Here is a 19,017-nt window from a genome sequence, read left to right as displayed (position 1 = left end):
AGGGCAAAGAGAAGGAGGCTATCCAGATTCCCTGATCTTGGATCCGTCCCTGCTCAGTACACTGTACCTACTCCCAGCTAGTGACCTACAGAGTGTGCCCTACAGGCAGGAAGGGTGCCAGGGACTGACATGGGAGCTAGGTAAACACGATCTCTCCATTTGTTAAATTTTAGATCGGTTAAGAAACACCTGTGCAAGGTTCCGCAGTTGAAAAAGCAGATAGTCAAAGGCTGTACTGTGACTTCAAAGGTATACTGGTTCTGGTTACCCAACCTGGATACTTCCTTTTGTGAACAAGGCAGAGGATCAATGGTTCAGCCTTGTCACCTTGGGTAAGTTATTATTGCCTTAATAGTAATGAGAAGCCAGGAGCCTAAGAAAGAATCTCATTAACATGGATCCAGGCTATTCCGCCAGGAAATCAGAATCACTTGAATAGTCGGGTTTCCTTTTGGGAAGCCGTGTGGGAAGGAGACTGGAGCACAGGCAGCTGGATGCATGTGCCTGTTAGAGGACAACTTGTGTTTCCCCTTCCTCCAGGGTTTTAATCTTCCGAATTTGTTTACAGGTAAGTCCCTGCGTGTGGCCAGGTGACCGGACCAGTCCCACTAGTAGTGACAAGGCCTGGGGGGGGGGGGGGTGCGGGGAGGGGCCCAGCCGCTGGCAGCGCCTGCCAGGTTCTGCCGGGTGGGCGCGGGGGGCTGGGCCGCAGGCGGGGCGGCGCGGGGCCGCGTGTCCTCTCTGCTCTCAAGAAGTGCTTCCGACGGGAATGATGGAGTACAAAAGTGTCTGTTTGGGAAAGTAAATAGATACAAGGCAAATAAATAAAAATGCCCAGAGGCAATTACAGAGAGGAAGTGACATTTTTATGTAAGTCACTTTTCTGATGGACCCCAGGCCTGCCTTGCCGAGGGTGCCGTGGGAATGCTTCCGGGAGGGGGCCGGCCGCCAAACAACTAGAGCGTCGCGATAAGAAAATCAAACAAAAAGAGGATGGAAAGGCCGCGCGGCAGTCACTGGGGGCTGGAAGTTGCTGCCTTTCTCTCCCCTGCCGTCCGCTCGCCGCCAGCGCTGCCCCAGTCCCCGCGCGGGCAGCCGGCAGCGGGCAGCGGGCAGCGGGCAGCCGGGACCCCCGCCCTCCCCGCGCCCCGCGCCCCCCGCGCCCCCCGCGCGCCCCGGCCGAGCCCCGGGTCCCCGCGCCGCCCGCCGCCCGCCCGCGCCGCCCCAGGTGGGAGCCGGGCCCCCGCCCCCCGCCCCCCTCGCCCGGGCCGGCCCTGGGCGGGGTCGCGCGCGGCCGGGGAGGAGCGGCGCGAGGAGGAGGAGGAGGAAGCGCGCGGAGGGGCGGGCGCAGCGCCGGGGGAGGGTCGCCGCCGCCGCCGCCGGGATCGTCAGGCCGGAGCCGCGCGGCCGAGCGGGCGGCGGGCGGCGGGAGGCGGGAGCGGCGGGAGGCTCGCGGCGGCGGCGGCGGCGGCGGGGTCCGCCCGGGCCGGCAGCGTCCGCCGCGCGGCGGGAGGAGGGAGCGGCGCAGACAAAGAGCGGCGCCTGGGCGGGCGCGGTGCGGCCGCCGCCCCGGGACCCGCGCCGCTGCCCTCCGCTCGGCGGGCGGCGCAGGAGGTAAGGCGGTGCCGGCGGGCGGGCGGGCGCGGGGCGGGGGCCGCCAAGTTGGGCCGCGCGGGGGGCGGCGCGCGCCCGGGGGCGGGGGCGGGGCGGGGGCGGGGGCCGTGCCCTGGGCGCCCCGCACCGCCCTGGGCCCCGCCGCGGCCTGCCCCCCGCTCCCGGCTGCGCACCTCCGCGCCCGCCTTCCGGGCCCCCCTGTGCGGGCCGGGCCGGGCCGGGCCGGGCGGGGGCGCGGGGGCGCGGGGGCAGGGCGGCGCTGCCGGGACCGGGGACCCGGGGCGCGCGGGGGCGGGGGCCGGGGGCGCGGGGGCGCGGGGACGAGCGGCCCCGGGAGGAAGCGCCGCGGCTCGCGGGGCCGCGGGAGGCCGCGGGAGGCCCGGAGAACTTGCTGTGCTTATGGCAACTCTCCTGACCCCGCACAAAGCTGCTGTCACGCCGCGTGGGGGAGGCCCTCGCCTGGGCGCGGGGCCGCGGGGCCCGGGGACGGTGCCAGGCTCCGCGCCGCGTCCCGCATGGGCAGGACCTCCCGCACCTGGAAGAAAGTTTCTCACGACGCTTGGCCTCCCGGTGTGTTCGGGGCGATCTAACCACCAAGTGGTTCTGGAAGAAACCGGCGTGTGGTTGGGTTTTAAGGCACTGAAGGCACCTCCCCCGTGAGCGCACCGAGTGTGGCGTTGCGTGGAGGCGTCTACTTTGCAGAAACGCCTTCGTGCGTGGACAGTAACGATCGCCTTGGAAGGTCTGCGGGGGATGCGGGGCGCGGCGGCTGGTGAACACCGGGCACCTGACTCTTCACGAGCTTTGTAAGGGCTTCAGGGACGGGGCAGGGACGGGGACAGTAGGCCTCTGTCACTTCAGACAATTGCGGTTGGCAGTTTCCCCTTTATTTGTTTTCGTTTATTTTGCCAACAGGTTTAAGGCTGAATCTGCCAACTTTGTGTCTGTATAAGGGGATGAGCAGGCCCCAGCGCTGGGCCCCCTCCTTCCGTTGAACCAAACAGAAACTGAACCACGGAGGCCAGCGGGCACGGCCTAGCCCCAGACCTGCAGGTAGGAGAGGCCCTCCCTGGTTCAGGCCCTGGCTTCTGGGAAGGGATTTGGGTAGGAATGAGAGTAATTCGGGTGTGTTTCATACCACTGCTGGTATATCGTTAGCAGCCCTGCTCTGCAAGTCTTAGAACGACTGAAAATGAAATTAACCAGGGCTACTATAACTTAATCAAAACAGATCTAAACTTTGCTTCTGAACACTCTCTTAACGCACCTACCAGGCGTTCCTGGGTGGGTGGGTGAGTGAACAGGATTCAGGCATGTGCCGCGTTTTATGAAAATAATGGTCGCCAGCGGACGCGCAGAGAAGAGATGGGCTTGACTGGCTGGGGAGGTGGGGCTGTTGATGGAGGTTTTTCGGTGTTTGGAACAGGGATTTCCCGAGAAATGGGTGTTAATCAGGCTAGTGAAGCAGTGACCAACATGGGAAAATCCTCCCTTAATTATTTCTCCTTTTGAGGTTACTTAGATGTACTTTGGATGGCAGGAAAAGACCGGATGTTTGTGGTCTTCTGGCTGCAGCTACTTGGAGGCTGAAATTGAAAACTTTAAGCGGCGGGGAGCTTGTGGAGGTGCTTGGCTCCGCTTCCTCTCCGATAGGCCTCACCTGGGCTCAGCTCGGAGCTTCTCAGCTGCTACCTAAACACACAACAGTATTGATCATGGGAACTGTGGATGAAATTGGGTGACAAACTGCCACCCGTAGAACTGAGTGCTCTATCACCCACCTCTGCCCACTCGTGGGAAAGCTGGCCCCGATTGATTGATTGATTGGTTGATTTTTTAAAAGATTCTGTTTGTAAGTAATCTCTACACCCAATGTGGGGCTGGAACTCACAACGCTGAGATCAAAAGTCCCATGCTCCTTGGACAGAGCCAGCCAGGCGCCCCAAAACTGGCCCTTTTTAAATGGGTAGGGCTTGCGTAAGATGCATTTCTAATAGCCTGTGCTCAGTTTCCAGGCTTTGGGTTTTGCTTTGTGACATGGTCCATGGTTACGTCTCTTCATCCCTGAAATCTGTGACCCTGCCCTGTCATTTGCATTGGGGGATTATTGAGGTTTTCCAACTGACAGCCGATCTTATGTACACAGTATTTGAGAAAGGCACTATCATCCATATTAAATACACCGGAAATCTTCTTTGCGTGTGCACAAACTAGATAACCTTTTGAAATACCCCAAAGACTCCCTGATTGCCTGGAATAACTGGAGTCCTTTACTTGATAACTTGCATTAGCTTAATTTGCCCTGGCTAAATGAGGCTGTTTTGCTCTCCGGGATACACATGCTTCTAACTGCCCAGACTGACTTGCAGCGTGTGCTGGGGGAGAGAGGGTTCTCCATCATTCAGAACAAGGCTGGCTAGCTGAGGAGCTGAAAATTGCTGGATCTGCAGGGGGAGGGCAGTGTACAGTGTTCGGGAAAACTAGTAAGCTGAACTTTATTTCACAAATGAACTGGAAACTCCCCACCACTCACCCCAGAGGCTTAGGGAATTAGTTTTCCCGTCCAGAGGGATAGCAAATGGCACTTCCAAATTGTTTCTCTTTTCTCAGATGAGTGATGGAAACCCTTCATGACATATTTTCAAAGGGCCTAAGCTAAAAATGCTGTCATGTATGTTCAGTGCTTGAATTCAGGTGACTTAGAAGGAGGCCAAGACAGCCCTCTAACCGGTTATCAAAAGTATGCAGCTAAAGTAAAAATAGTTTCCAATTTCTTTAGGTCACTTTAGTAACACAGTTTTAACAATTAGACTGTTCTTTCCTTTCCTACATTTTACGTTGAACAGATCCAAACGTATGTATACTTCTGAAGGTGTAATCAACATTAGCAAGTTATATCACCCCCCCCAACACGCGCACACTCACTCTCTCTCTCCCTCTCGCGCGCGCACACACACACACACGTGTCACAATCTGCCCTGTGGTTTCTGTGTTTGTATCTTAAACACGTGGTTTGCCGTAAATTCTTACCGAACACATGAATGCTGAGTTCTGAGCCTATTGAGTTATTAGGGCTCTAGGTTCCCACTGAGATATAAAGCCAGAATCTTTGTACATTCTGCTCAGAACCTGTGACATGGTGGAAGGTGTTGTCCCTAGGATGGGCAAATGTGGTCTGATGGCCTCTCTCTTGAGTAAATTCTCAATCACATGAATCATTTATAGTCCTGAAGCTAAACTTAACGAAACAAACAAAAAGCAAAACAAAAAACAAATCCAGTTGCATAAACCACCTGGTGGCTTGGCTCTATATAGTACTTTTCAGTAGATTGTGGGTGTCAACACCAACTGGAAACTTGGGGCAAAGCATTTGTTACCCTGGCTTAGTTCGTTAGCACCACCTTACTCTTTCATCCCCTTCATATTTTTAATGTTTTTAAGGGAAGAAACTTCAAGTATATTAACAATTTAAATACTGCAGTTTCCTCTTGATAGCTCGGCTGGTTAGTGGTTAGTGAAGATCCAAAGTGCCATAGTCAGATAAAAATAATCGATATTAATACTCGTGCATTAATTTATAGTTTACAGTTTGCTTTCCAGCAGTGCTGTCCTATTTAATATTTGAAAAAATAACAAGGTAAAATGGGCTCTAGTCCTTATTTCTGTGTGAGGAGACCAGAGCTCGAAATTGAGGTAAGTCCTTGCCATCTGAGCCCTGTGGCCCTGCTAAGCAGGAGGTAGATAAGGAACACCAGAAGGTGCTGCATCGACGTTTTTGTGAGGCTCCTGATCCACAGGCATGTAGCGCAGCCGTGGATCCCTTTGCCATTTGCAGATGTGAACAAATAGTGCTTGGGAGCAGATTCTTGGTGTGAGTTGATTCTTTGAAGATGAGCCGTTTCAGAGGAGACCATTTCGGTGAGCAGTTTCCGTGAACTTTTGTCTTTGCCTCATTGCCAGGAGCTGGCATGGCTGTGGAAGTCTGCAACAGGGTGCTTACTCTTGCTTATTATGTCTATCAGTCTGCTCTGGATGCTGTAACGGTACCGCACAGTCCGTAAAGCAGAAATTTCTTTCCCACAGTTCTAGAAACTGGAAAGTCCAAGATCAGAGTGCTGGCAGATTCAGGTCTTGGTGAGTCTCTCGTCCCGGCTTATAGGAGGGCACCTTCTCGCTGTGTCCTTGTGTGTCCTCTCTTTTCTGCCTGCAGAGACTCTGGTGGCTTTTCCTCTTCTTACAAGGTCACCAGTCCTGTGCGATTTTGGCCCCATCCTTATGACCTCACTGACTCTTAATTACTTCCTTAAAAGCTCTGTCTCCAAATACAGTCACATTGGGGGTTAGAACTTCAACATATTGGGGGGGAGGGGGAGTTCAGTTCATACCAGTGTGTAACTCTGTGTTCAGAAACAAGGCTGATTGTTGTAGGAAGTCCTTTTGCTTCCTTCACCCAGATCTAGCAACTGCTTATTTGAGGACACCTGCCAGGGATGGTTAGAGGGCAGAGGTAAGGAGGGGATGGTAGCTCATTAGTTGTCATACAGCCTCAAAATGGGGAAGGATCCTTGGCACTGGGCTTCCAGATGCTGACTAGGTTCTAGGTAGGACGATTAAGGAGAGAAATCAGTGCTGACTTGATGCATTTATGGATGCTTCTCCTCAGTATAGGTAGGTTTTTTTGGATTAGGGTCATGATAAAATATCAGATATAGGGAAAGCGCCCACTGGGTTTTGTATGGCAAAGAAAGTGTTTCCTGGCCCTGGGTGAAGAGCAAAGTGGGAGGGAAAGCCATCCATTCTGGGTCTGCTGTTGCTGTGACCCTGTGGTCTCTGCGATGTGAGCAAGGGTCCCTTTAGTGCTTATACAGGACAGAGTCTGGTAAGGTCCACCCTGAGCTCTGTATGCATTCTCTGTGGCCATGACTTAGGCCAGTTTGGGTTATGAAAGATGATTATGTAAGGCAGGGGGGATGTCTATGGGATGGGCAGCCCTCTAGCTCCAAATCTGTATGGTTCATTCATTTATTCCTTTGGTCTATCTTTTATATGAATTATCCAACTTCTTACCCGTCATGCCTGCCTAAAACTCTTGAATGCCACAAGCTGACATCTTAATGTCACCATCTCCTAACCTGCCTGCCTTCTCAGTTTATCCCCATCATTGACTCACTTGATCATCCCTGAATTCTCCCTTTCTTTCATATCCCGAACTTAGTGATTTTGCCTCCAAAAGATCGCTTAGCTCTGCTATACTTGATTTCCTCTTCTTAATGGACTCTCAGAATACCTGTTTGACCACTCTTGCCAATCCGACCAGCTCACTGTGCTATTACATTCCAGACTGGCTGTGGTCCACATCAGATCAGTGTCCCAAGTCCTTACTGTGGCATGGGTGGGTCTGCACAATGGAGCTCCTTTACTGTTTCTCCCTGCTTCTAAACATGCCCCCCCGCCCCGAGCCCACCACGTTGCTTTTTTTCTTTGCAAGTGTCCAGGAGCCCTGTGAGGCTAGCGGCTGCCTTATTGCAGAATGCAGGTTGATACACTTTTTATGATGTCAGCTTCATTTATTCTGTAGGTTCCAGAGTTGAGATAGCTAAAAAGACTGAGTGGAAACAATTTAGAATAATAGTAATGGCAATTATTATTATTCCTTAGTGGGACAGATACGATCTGCGTAGTCACAGACAGTAATATAATATTTCATGCACTCGGTTTTAGAGTACAAAAATCACATTTGATTACATGTAATTAAAATACTTTGGACATTTACTAAGATTTTAAGATGTGTTTTGGATTCTAGAGGTTAAATTACCAATTTAAAATAACTTTTGGGTATTAGTATTTAACATAATACTGATGTATGTTAAGTACTTGATTTATAAGTACAAAAGTTAAAATATTTTCTGTAGTGATCATGAGTTTATCATTAAGACTTACAAAATCACATATTATAATTACTGTTCTAAGCACTTCATACAAAGTAATAACACATTGAATCCTCTCAAAAATTAAGTGTAGATACTTCCTGTTTTTGTCCTTACTGATAAGAGTTCGGAGAAATAGCAGGTTACCTTGCCTACGTGTTCCATAGCTAGCATGTGGCAGATCTGGAACTCAGAGTCAGACTTTCTCACTTCTGAGTCTGCTCTCATCCACGAACCTAGGCCACCGTCTCTTCATTAAGATGTATCTGAAAATACATAAACAGAACCATAAACTTTTATTAGGCAAATACTTGAGAAACATTGATGGACAACCATCAATAAAGAGTGGAGCTTGGGCAGCAATAGAACTTCTGGAACTTCTTTTAGCAGCCAAGCAATGGAGGAAGCCCTGAGCTTGGGAAGGATGGATTTAGTAGTTAGAGCTGCTCACATGGTCCTGGAAGGCTAGCTGTGTGGCATCACAGGGGAGCATTACTGATGATGGCCTTGGTTCTTGGCCTTGGCCTTGCTTCTCCTCTCAGTCTCTCCTTGCTGTATCCTGTAGGCCAGTGCTCCTCAGGTGGCCATCAGCATCCCTGGAGGGCTTACCTTAAAACTCAAATGGCTGGACCCACCGTGGAAGTCTGGAGTGAGGATGCCCACTTCTGCTGAGTTCCCAGGTTACGTGTGTTGGGATGGGTACCACATATTGAGAACCACTGCCAAGGACTTTGCTCTGTGACACCAGGAGAGTGAGAAGGTTTCTCTCTTGGGTAGTAACAGCATTGTAATTCGAGAGTAGCCTGCCAGCCTGCCTGTAGGCCCTGTTGTGCAGGTCTGCTCAACTGGCCCCTTCCTAAGTGGCTGTGTGGCGGGTCCTCACCCAGTTTCTACCACCGTGGGGATTGAGGAAGGGGGACTGAGGATTTTCTTGCTCTTCCACCTAGGGCCTAAGACCTTGTATTGTTGGATACCTTTTGGGAGGCTGTTGTTAGCTGCTGCTCAGTGAGTTCCTGTGTCATAAAGAGAAGGGAGGGAGGGAGGTGCTTGAAGCCCTGGAGCCCAACATACCAAACCCTTTTCTTTCGTGCTTTTATGCTATCTGTGCAGGTCTTAAAGAATCCCCACATGGCTTTGAAAATCCACTGCTCGGATCATGAGAATAGGCCAGGTCGGGCATCAGTCTGGATTTCCAGAAGGCTTCTGTTACAGGCTTCCTTTGGGAGCATTGATGTTGGTTGCCACTTCAAGTGAGATTCTTAACTTACCCTTCTGTTTTTGGGAGACCCTTAGGACTGTTGGGTAGCCTTCTCCCAGAGCACATAGAACTGAGGTAGAACCAAGAGTCTGGCATCTCTGTTGGGGGAGGCGTCTGTATGTCTATTCCAGGACTCGGGAACACAGTGGTTTGGGATGGAATACACCTTGGGCAGCTGCTTTGAATTCACAGGCTTAGATTTGCTGTCAAGTGTTTCTCCTGGGGCCAGCTCTGTATGGAGCCTGTTCTGGCAGGAGTAGCAGCAAAGATTTATTTACTTACACAAGTTTAGTAATTCTCCCGGTGGGGGTGGGCATGGGGTGGGGGTGGCCAGCTAGTAAGAAATGGTACAAGAAGCCGAGGTCACAGGGAGATGCCTAGAAAGTGCCCGTGGCTGTCTTCGCAGACAAAGCCCATCAGTGTCAACATTGATTTTCCTTAGAGGATGTGCCTGAGTTTAATATCTTATGAATTTTGGCTGAATATTTAAGGATGTCTGCAAGTCAACAAATATTTTAATTATGCCACTTATGAGTCTGGCTGTGGAAGAGAACAGTTGCTTTGTCCCCTTCTCTTGTGCCAGCTGTGTCCATTTTAAGGACAATCTCTCTAAAAGCTTATTTCCTGGTTTACAAGTCTGTGTTGGGTGGGAATGGTGAGGAGAGGTCTGAATCGGTGATAAACAGCCCTTCTGCTGCTCTGAGTGTTGGAAGCCAGCTTGGACATAATGCAAACTGAGAATTTTTAAGAGATCAAGAAAGAAGAAGGGGTTCTGGGAGTTATTTTAGACACAGTTTCAGGAAATTTGATGTAGGTGAGTAGTGAATTTTTTTCAAACCACTTAAAACCTATTTAGGAACAGAATCTGGCAAGACAGATAGAAAAGCCGGTTTTTCTATTCTTTTGGTTCTCCCATCCGTGTTTCACCTTTGCATGTGATTTACTTAACGTACGCTGCCACCCTGACCATTTATCTTAAAGTCTGTTTTCCATCTGTCTCCAGTACCTACACTCATGGTTTTTCCTTCATATGCTTCTTGTGCAGCCTCCCTTGGCCTCCCCTACTTTATAGTTAGAAGCTGTCCCTGCTGCCTCTTCACTGAGCCATCCTCCTGTATTCATGCCTTCCCAGACTTTTCTTGGTCTGTTTTATATGGTTTGGTAGATAAGACCCAGGGGTGACTGTAAACAAACTTTGCAGTTATCCTCTCAAAGAAAAAAGGGGACCAGGGATCACACACACTTGGCTGCCATAATTTCCATTTTGGAGCATGCATGGGTAGGTCCGAAGCTCACTTGATGCGTCACAGATGAAGGTTCACTACATCGCTGCTGAAACTTGATTGTGCCCCACGCGCAGCACTGGCTAGGAAAGCGGATTGCACCTTCCAAACAAGGGAGGTAGATTGTCCTTTCCTCGGTGTCTCAGGCTGGTGAGAGTTACATGTTGAAGGAAGAAGATATGTTTTCAGCATAATGCACGTTACTACGTGCAAATTCCCATCCATTTTTGGATCTTACCGGCTGTTAGGTATGGATTAAGAAATAAAAGCAATTATGTTTGCAAATATAGAAATGCCTTTTTAATTGTTAATATTTTTAAAAACTTAATTGAGACTTACACCTGCAGTCCTGGCCAGCCCCGGTGGCCCAGCGGTTTAGCGCTGCCTTCAGCGCAGGGTGTGATCCTAGACACCCGGATCGAGTCCCACGTCAGGCTCCCTGAATGGGGCCTGCTTCTCCCTCTGCCTGTGTCTCTGCCTCTCTCCCTCACTCTCTGTCTCTCATGAATAAATAAATAAAAATCTTTAAATAAAAACCAAAAAAACCCTGCAGTCCTATGTATAGATGAGGGGTTCTAAACTGGGGTGATTTTGCCAGTGTGGACGTTTGGCAATTTCTGGAGACATTTTTGAACTATCTTGACTGGGGAGTGCTCCTGGATTCTAGTGGGTGGAGAGGCCAAGGGTGCTGCTCAACCATGCTTCCGTGCAACAGGACAGCCCCCATCACAGAAAATTAACTGGCCCAGAATTTCAGTATTTCAGCAACCTTGATGGCAGTGAATGCTTCTCTACTTTACTTAAACCCTTAAATTAATGGCACATATATTCTTTCACACAGTTGCCCATATGGAGATCATTTTTTTCATCCATTTTTATAAACATGAAAAATATCTATTTAGAGAGACACTATTTATACATCCTACAGTTATATAAAGGGGAAACCTACTTTAATATAACTGACTTAACCATGGTTTATCTGCAATACTTTTTATGGTAAAATATGGCATACATTGCTTTTTCAAATTTTCTACGTCTACATATTTAGATCCTGTAAGTATAAAATGTCATTTTGTAGGAAATATTTTGAAATCTGGCTGAACTGTGATAAAAACAAACGCCCCTTAGAATGTCCACTTACAAAGAAGTAATGGGGTCACTTCTCAGTTGCATGTATGTATGTATGTATGTATGTATGTATGTAAGAGAGCAAGTGAGCAAGTGGGGGCAGGGGCAGAGGGGGAGAATCTCAAGCAGACTCCCTGCAGAGCATGGGGCCTGACCTGGGGCTTGATCTCAGGACCCTGGGTTCATGACCTGAGTCCATATCAAGAGTCAGTCACTTAACTGAGGCACCCAGGTGCCCCTTAATTGCTTTTAATAAGTAACTAGTTTTCAGAATTTGGTCCATTCACAACCTGTTTGTGTAGCTCAGAATCCTTTCAATTGGTGATTGTGCATAGGAAGAAAAAAAGTTATTACTAAAGTTCACAAGACTCTAGGTTCAACCTGATAATCTTTGAGCTGGTCACATCTGTTAGCTTTCAAGTGCTTCACTCCCATCTTTGTATAGCTCCAAAAAATAAACACTTCAGGGGAGAGCGCATGAAAATACCACAAATTAGACCTTATCCAAGGAATCGGAAAGAGAAAATTCTAATTTGGCCGCCAGTCTTTGCCTAGGTTAGTGGCAGGGCTGCCTATTAGCTGGCCTGGAATATGACGTAGATATCCGTGCCTTTTTTCTTTAGACATAGTCTCCCACTTGACAAAGTCCGATATTGAGCCTTGAAATTAAGAGGGCTATCAATTAAAAGTTTCCTTGACTTTATCTAGGTCTATTTTGTATAAATCACTTCCTGCTGTACAGCTCTTCCTTTTTTACTTCGTGGCTTCTTCTTTCTTCCTGTTCAGTTAGGGGGATAAACACAAAATCAGCACTTTTTTCAGTTTTTGAATTTCTCTTGGTGAAGATCATTAAAAAGCACAGTGTTTTCTTTTCCAAAATGGTCCCATCCTCAGTGGTTGGAGAAGGGCCTCTGCAAAGTTCATAGTCACTCTTTGGACAGACTGGAACATTCTAGGTCTAAAACAATGTAACATATCTCCTTGTTCTTTGCCCAGGCTTAGTATCCTTTGGTTCTCACAGCCTGGGTGTGGAGGGAGGCCAGTATTATCAGGAAGCCCTGTGTGAATGAGGAAAGTGCAGGACACAGGGCAGTGACTGGCCCAGGAGCCGCCCCAGCCCCACGCTGTTAGCAATGCTTTGGGCCTGGGGTGTGCATGAGCTGCTCTCCTCCAGAGCCGTCAAACCCTGGACTTCCTTCGGACTTTGTAGGCTGTCTCCTCCCTCAAAATAAAATGTTGGCCCTTCTGCAGTGACATCTTGACTTTTAATTAGAATAAGAGCTGAAATAATACAGTATCATTCTGAACTTCATTAGCAGCTAGTCTAGATTCGAACTGCAAAAATAGCACTGCTGCATCTGAGGAGTGGGGGTGCAGACGCCTTTCCACCTGCTGCTAACTTGGCATAGGTTGGGCAGCGCGTCTGTAACCTCCTGACCTCTGTTTTGTCTTCCCTGCAACGAGGCCTCAGCGCTCCTGTTTTTGAAGACCTTGTATGGGCCTGCTGTTCCCTGTTTAAAAATTTGAACCGTACCGCGCCTTTTCAGAGAAGTTTCTTCAAAGGAGGGTGGCGTGAGCCGACTTCTGTGGCCCGTTTTGTTGCTCTTCATTTTTTTGTGAATCAGGTTTGAGGATGGAAAAGGCACGTGTGTGCAAAGGTAGAAAAGGCTGTGTTACTCATCCTGCTCTGACCTACAAATTGGACCGCTGGCCCAGTTTGGCTGTAGCTCTGTTGTCATACACCTAGTACTTTCGAGCACCAACTACGTGAGAGGCACCCTGCCAGGTGCTCTGGTACAGAAGCCCGCCCTCCCGGAGCTTGTAACCCAGTACCAGGTGGTGCAACAGGCGCCCACCCAGCTCTCATCCCAGTTAGCTAGTGTATAAAAGGATGGCTCGTTACCTCTGTGGGGGGACCTGTAGGGAATACAGGGAAAGATGCAGGGGAAGTCCCCAAGGCCAGGTGGAACTCATTTCACATATTCCAGGGAAGGATCATGTTTCCTTTGAGATCTTCAGGAAATCAAAGAGCCCGTGACATGCCAGCTGAGCAGAGATGGTCTCACCTGCCAGGAGTCAACCTCTGTCACCACCACAGCTGGGCCAGCCCCCTCTTCCCAGGATTGCCACTGTTCTCCTAGGGCCTGGCTGAGGCTCTAGCCGGCCGTTTGCTTAGGATGAACACTTGAATTTGGGGGCAACTAATCCATCATTTCCAGAGAATGTAAACTCTACTTGTGTTATTTATTTGCCTGAGACTTTTAGAGCTTAAAAATTAGTAAAGCTACTTCTTGGTGCTTTTAAGGGAATGCTGGCATTAGGTAGCACACTACTAGCTCCTTATCCTCTCCCCTTTTTTTTTTTTTAAAGATTATTCATGAGAGACACACAGAGAGAGAGAGGCAGAGACACAGGCAGAGAGAGAAGCAGTCTCCATGCAGGGAGCCCAACGTGGGACTCGATCCAGGGTCTCCACGATCACGCCCTGGGCTGAAGGCAGCACTAAACCACTGAGCCACCCGGGCTGCCCTCCTTATCCCTTTTTTAAATTGATAATGGCATAAATGCTTTGCACCATTATATTTTAACCTAGAAAAGATTTATTTAGCCAAACTATTACTTCACTTGGGTTAGTAGTGAATATTGTAAACCACTCCTGTCCAGACATTTCCCAGGTTTATTTTGTATCCTACTGATAGTCTAGTTTGAAGTGTGTTTCCTTTGAAGGTTAAACTCTTTGTTATTTTGTCATAGGTTCCTTTTAGAGTATTTTAAATACAGTGTTTCAGATTGTTGACTTCTGCTTTTTCTACTACTCAAATCATTGTGCCATATGACAGCACGTTGGTATGAAACTAATTTCTAAAGGTGGGCCAATTTTGGTGTTTCTGTTTAGCCCTGGTTAGCATCTGGAAATAACTTAATGCTGGCATTCCAAACAATTAAAATCATAATTAGTGATTTGTCTTCCATTTCATATGGAACCAGTTTATGTTTCACTTTTGATGATGTGGATTAGTGTAAAATAGTTTTTATGATATACTGTAATTAATTTGTGATACACTGTAATTAATGCTTAGTGCTCGAATTAACTTAATTTGAGAATAATGAGAATGTAGCTTGAGATATGAGTTACGTGATGCAATTTTAAAAATTGGTTGGAATACATTGATTCCTGGCTCTTGGGGGCCTGAGTAGGAGAGAGTTTAACATATGTTCAATTAGTTTGTTCTGGATCTCATTCAAGGGAGGAAGTTTTTGTTGTTGTTTACAAACTAATGCAGTCTATTATTTTACATATTCAAGTACATATAGTGTGCTCTCTGTTCAAAGAACAGCACAAAAATTGTACTGCATTCCAACCATGTAATAACCTTATTTTATTGTGTTAAGCTAATTGGGTATATTTATCTCCTTTGTTTATTTCAGTTTTTACCCACTTTTCCAGAGTACAATTTGTCATTTTTGAAAGTCATCCACATTAATGCTTTCCATATGTGTATTTAGTATCATATGCATAGTACGTTTATATTTTCAAATCAACCTTTAATTTTAGAATAGTTTTAACTTTTTTAAAGTTTTTAAAAATTTGAGTAATCTGTACACCCACCTGGGGCTTGAACTCACAGCCCCCATATCAAGAGTCACATGCTATTCTGATGGAGCTAGCCATGTGCCCCTGATTTTAGAATAGTTTTAGATTTACTATATATTTTTAAAAGATTTTATTTATTTATTCATGATAGAGAGAGAGAGAGAGAGAGAGAGGCGCACAGGCACAGGCAGAGGGAGAAGCAGGCTCCATGCCGGGAGCCCGACGCAGGACTCGATCCTGGGACTCCAGGACCATGACCCCGGCCAAAGGCAGGTGCTAAACTGCTGAGCCACCCAGGGATCCCCCTAGATTTACTATTCTAAAGGTCCTGTTGTTACATTATTGTTAACTAAATCCCATAGTTTATTTGGATTTTCTTAATTTTTATCTCCTGTCCTTTTTCTGGGTCCCACCCAGATTTCCATGTGATACTCAGTCATCATGTCACTTTGGTTCCTCTTGGCTGTGACAGCATCTCGAGGTCACCTTGGATCGATGACCCATACAATTTTGAGAAATACCAATCAGGTGTTTTATGGAACATTCTGCAATTGAGATTTGTCTGATGTTTTTCTCATGCTTGGACTGGAGTTCCAAGTTTTGGGGAGGAAGATCATAGAAGTCAAGTGCCATTTGCAGTGCATTGTCTCAGTGGCACATATTGTCAATGTGACTTGTCACTGTTACTCTTGACCTTGATCATCTGTTTGCAGGCTTCCCCACCATAAAGTTAACTGGTTGTTCCTCTGTCCATATAGAAAATTTTGGGAAAAAGTCACTTAAACAAGGAGGAGTTACATTCTACATCCTTGAGAGGAATTCTGCATGGGAGATTTATTTATTTATTTATTTTCTCTGAGTGGGGAAGGTTTTCAGCTGGTCACAGGGGCTTTGTAGCACTGCCCTTGGTGCTGTTCCAGAGGAGGGAAGTTAGGAGCCACTCTGTAGAGTATGGTCGTAGGGTACATATTAGGAACACAGATTCCTGGGGCCTGCTTTGGCCCTACTGCCTTAGTCTTCCAGGAAGTACTGGTTTGGAATTCTTCCTGTTGAACCAGTTGCCCAAGAACCATGCTCTGTATTTCCATTGGAACCCTCTCTTCTGCCAGTAGCATCTAGTCCCATGGCTCACCTGCAAAGGGCCTCTGTCCTGACCACCCCCACAGTTTTAACCCCTTCTGGATATTCTATGTAAGTGGTTCCCTGTGTCAACACAAGATCATTCTTGCCTCAGTGCAGTGCCCTCAGAGCTCCAGCAGAGGGGAAGTAGTGGAGTTGCAACTGAGAGCCCAATGGGCAGGGCCAGTCTGGGTGGCAGTAGGGAGGCCCTCAAATGCTCAGGCCTGTCTTAAATGGTTTTGTCCTATGTGTGTGCACATGAGAATAAGCAAGAGACTGTGTGACAGTGGGGGAAGCCTGTGGACACTATGCAGGTTTGGGCAGTAAGAACGGCCAGCAGCTGCTCATGATTCCTCGTATTACCCATGCCTCTTGCTGTGCAATGACCATCTATCTCTTAGGCAATCCCTGATTGCAGGGGGAAGGCAGTGGCCTGAAGTGGTTTCTCCTGTTGAAGGAGGTGCTTGGTGAGAGGGAGCTCCTGTAGACACAGGCCAGAGTCTGCTGCCCCAAGCATGTGCTGGTGGTCCCTACCACCTGCCCAGGTGCTATGACACAGCTCTAGGTGTATGTAGGAGCAGAGATCTGGGCCCAGGTTGGAGCTGGCTCAGCAGCTGGCTTGATGTGGGAGGAGGGCTTGGGAGGGCCCCTTTTTCTCTAGTGGCTGACTGAAAGTTCTAGAGAATCTTTCTCCAGAGTGAGTAGAGTGGTTGACTTTCTCTTGGGTGCAGAAAGCGTCAGAATTAAGGCCAGGAGCCCATTTCACTTTCCTTTTTATACCTCTTCTCTCTCATGGCAGTGGTAGGATTTTGAGGGTAGGGGGTGGAAGGCTTCCTTACTTTTCCACTCTCCCCAGAGCTACATGGACAAGAGAGGTTCGGTTGTACTCATTTACACAAATATAATTTGTATTAGTGCATTTGTTCATTAAAATTGACTGGATGTGAGCATCTGCAGTGGCTTCTTTGAACATGATTTCCTTTAAAATCCATGCCTTTGTGTTCAAAGTATAATTTACAATTTCTATTTTGACCTGCAGATTTCTAATTTTTAAAAAATCTTGTCTTTTTATCTGCATTTTTGTTTTGATCCAATTTTTGTGAAGTTTTGGTGGCCATTTGTACAAGAATCACTTGATATGAAAACAAGGACTCGCACTTTGTTGGAAAACATTTAAGGGCAATATTTCTGGAATTGGCTGGCCTTGGGTTTTCCTTATAACATATGAGATTTTTGAGAGCATAGTTTCCATATGTAAGAGTAGAGTTGAACAAAGTGATCTCTCTTTTTCCATTTCTCAAGCTGGCAGAGGCCTTGCCCTAGGAAATGGGTCCTACGTAGTAGGCAGATCATCGGACTGGGGGCTGTGTCAAGGCCATGGGCTGCTCCCCCTCCCCACATCTGTAGGCTTCCCGTTATTTACAGCAACAGAAGGTCCCTCCTGTAGCCTCCTTGTGCCAAGTCTAGGGATTTCCTGGATCTGATGGCCCAGGTTCATGGCATAATATGAAGTAACAAGTGACTCCCCAAAGTGGGAATCTTGAACCTAGGGTCCCACTTTGTGAGTGAATGGACTTTGCAGTGTGTGTGTGTGGGGGGTATCCAAGCACATGAGGTGGGGAGAAAGGTAACATTTTTATGTTCACTAGTTTTTAACTGAAATTTAGTATTTCCTTCCATTGTGGATGCAGGTAACACAATCCTTGACATTCACAGTCTCCCAGAAATGACTGGGATTTTCATAACTGCATCAAAGTGGTTGCAGATACTTTGAAATTTGAGCTACTCTTACTTGAAATTATGGTAGTTATTAGATCTGCTGCGACACCCTTTTGTTCAGTGAGTTAATAAAGAAGCACATATATTACAATATCTCAAATGTGTTTTTTTAAATAATATTTTAATAACTGTGTTTTAATACAGTTGCATAAATTGAAAACCATTTGGAAGCATTGTGAGAAGGAGTCCCGAGGCCTCAGCGCTCTGACTGGGGGTAGGCGGCTCGCATAGGAGGCAGCGTCTCTCACTTCTGTCTCATAGCCCTAGGCCAGAGGTGGTCTGCACAGGCCCTGCAAAAAAGTGATTTAATTTTGTTGCCTGGTAGAGCACTTTCCAGTCCCATTTCCACCTGGGAGATGACAGGACACCTCCCCAGTGGGCTTTAAAAAAAAAAAAAAAGGATCTTTTCTGCAAAAAGCCAAAACCAACCAACCAACCAACCAAACAAAAAACAAAAACAAACTAAAAAGAATTTTATTTCAATTAGATAAAAAGCCTAATCATGTTTTGTAGATTTAGTCATTTAAATTGTCAAGGTAGGAAAAAAAAAAAAATATATATATATATATATATATTCGGTTTACTAGTGAAAAGAAAAACGAATATAAATAGTGCTCTGGGATTTTTGATCATTTAGTAGAACGATGGGAGTGGGTTGTGGATTTGGTACCTGTGGGTTTCTAGTAACTCCCAGCATCAGGAAAATGTCAATGACTTTTAAAAATCTCTCACATAAAAGAGTTGGACTTTGTGGTTCTCAGCAGCGTTGTGGCAGAATGGTTTCCAGAGTTTTGACCCCATGTTTCACAGAAAAATGCCATAAAAAGTAGTTTGGAAGAAGAGTCAATGTGCACATGGCTTGCACTGTGCTTCCCTGTACATAGGATTATAAATACAAGCTGCTGGAAATTCCTGTAAAATGACGGACGGTGTGGAGGAACATGCCTGAAGTGTTAATATGACCGAGGCTACTATTTATCGAACACTTTACATTTCAGACACAGGCTCCCGTTCCATCTTCACCACCACCTTACAGGCTGACCTTCATCCTGTGTAACAGGTGAAGCAAGGCATTTAGAGAAGCTAAGGATCATCCGAGTGTGAGTCCCGACAGCTCTCTGTCTTCGTGTGGGCCCGTGTTCTCCTGGCACACGTGTGCAGGTGGGTGCAGTGCAGGCAGGCCGTGGTCCACGTTCCTGACGGTCTCCACGCTCACGGGGACTTGAACCTCCTTCCCTGCTGCCTCCTGCATCTGCACCTGAGTCCTGCTGGGCCTGAAGGCACAGTCACAGAGCTGCCTCCAGACTCAGGGGC

The 19,017-nt window shown here is 47.5% G+C and overlaps 1 protein-coding gene across 5 annotated transcripts in view; it reads left to right on the top strand.

Moving 5' to 3' along the window:
* The first annotated feature begins 222 nt into the window (after positions 1-222).
* NCK2 (NCK adaptor protein 2) overlaps positions 223-19,017 on the top strand; it is a 150,268-nt gene continuing 131,473 nt past the window's right edge. The window contains exons 1-2 of one of the 5 annotated variants that reach the window (XM_038550884.1): positions 223-332; positions 2,530-2,667. The gene's annotated coding sequence lies outside the window, so the exon portion shown is untranslated. Of the gene's footprint in view, positions 333-453; positions 569-1,547; positions 1,615-2,036; positions 2,421-2,529; positions 2,668-19,017 lie in introns of those variants that run through there. The other 4 variants (XM_038550883.1, XM_038550882.1, XM_038550885.1 and 1 more) reach the window with 4 other exon arrangements.

The sequence above is a fragment of the Canis lupus genome, chromosome 10 (genome assembly GCF_011100685.1).
Source record: "Canis lupus familiaris isolate Mischka breed German Shepherd chromosome 10, alternate assembly UU_Cfam_GSD_1.0, whole genome shotgun sequence".
Classification (NCBI taxonomy): domain Eukaryota; kingdom Metazoa; phylum Chordata; class Mammalia; order Carnivora; family Canidae; genus Canis; species Canis lupus.
The sequence above is the reverse complement of the archived record's forward strand: the minus strand, read 5'-3'. Positions and strand labels throughout refer to the sequence as shown.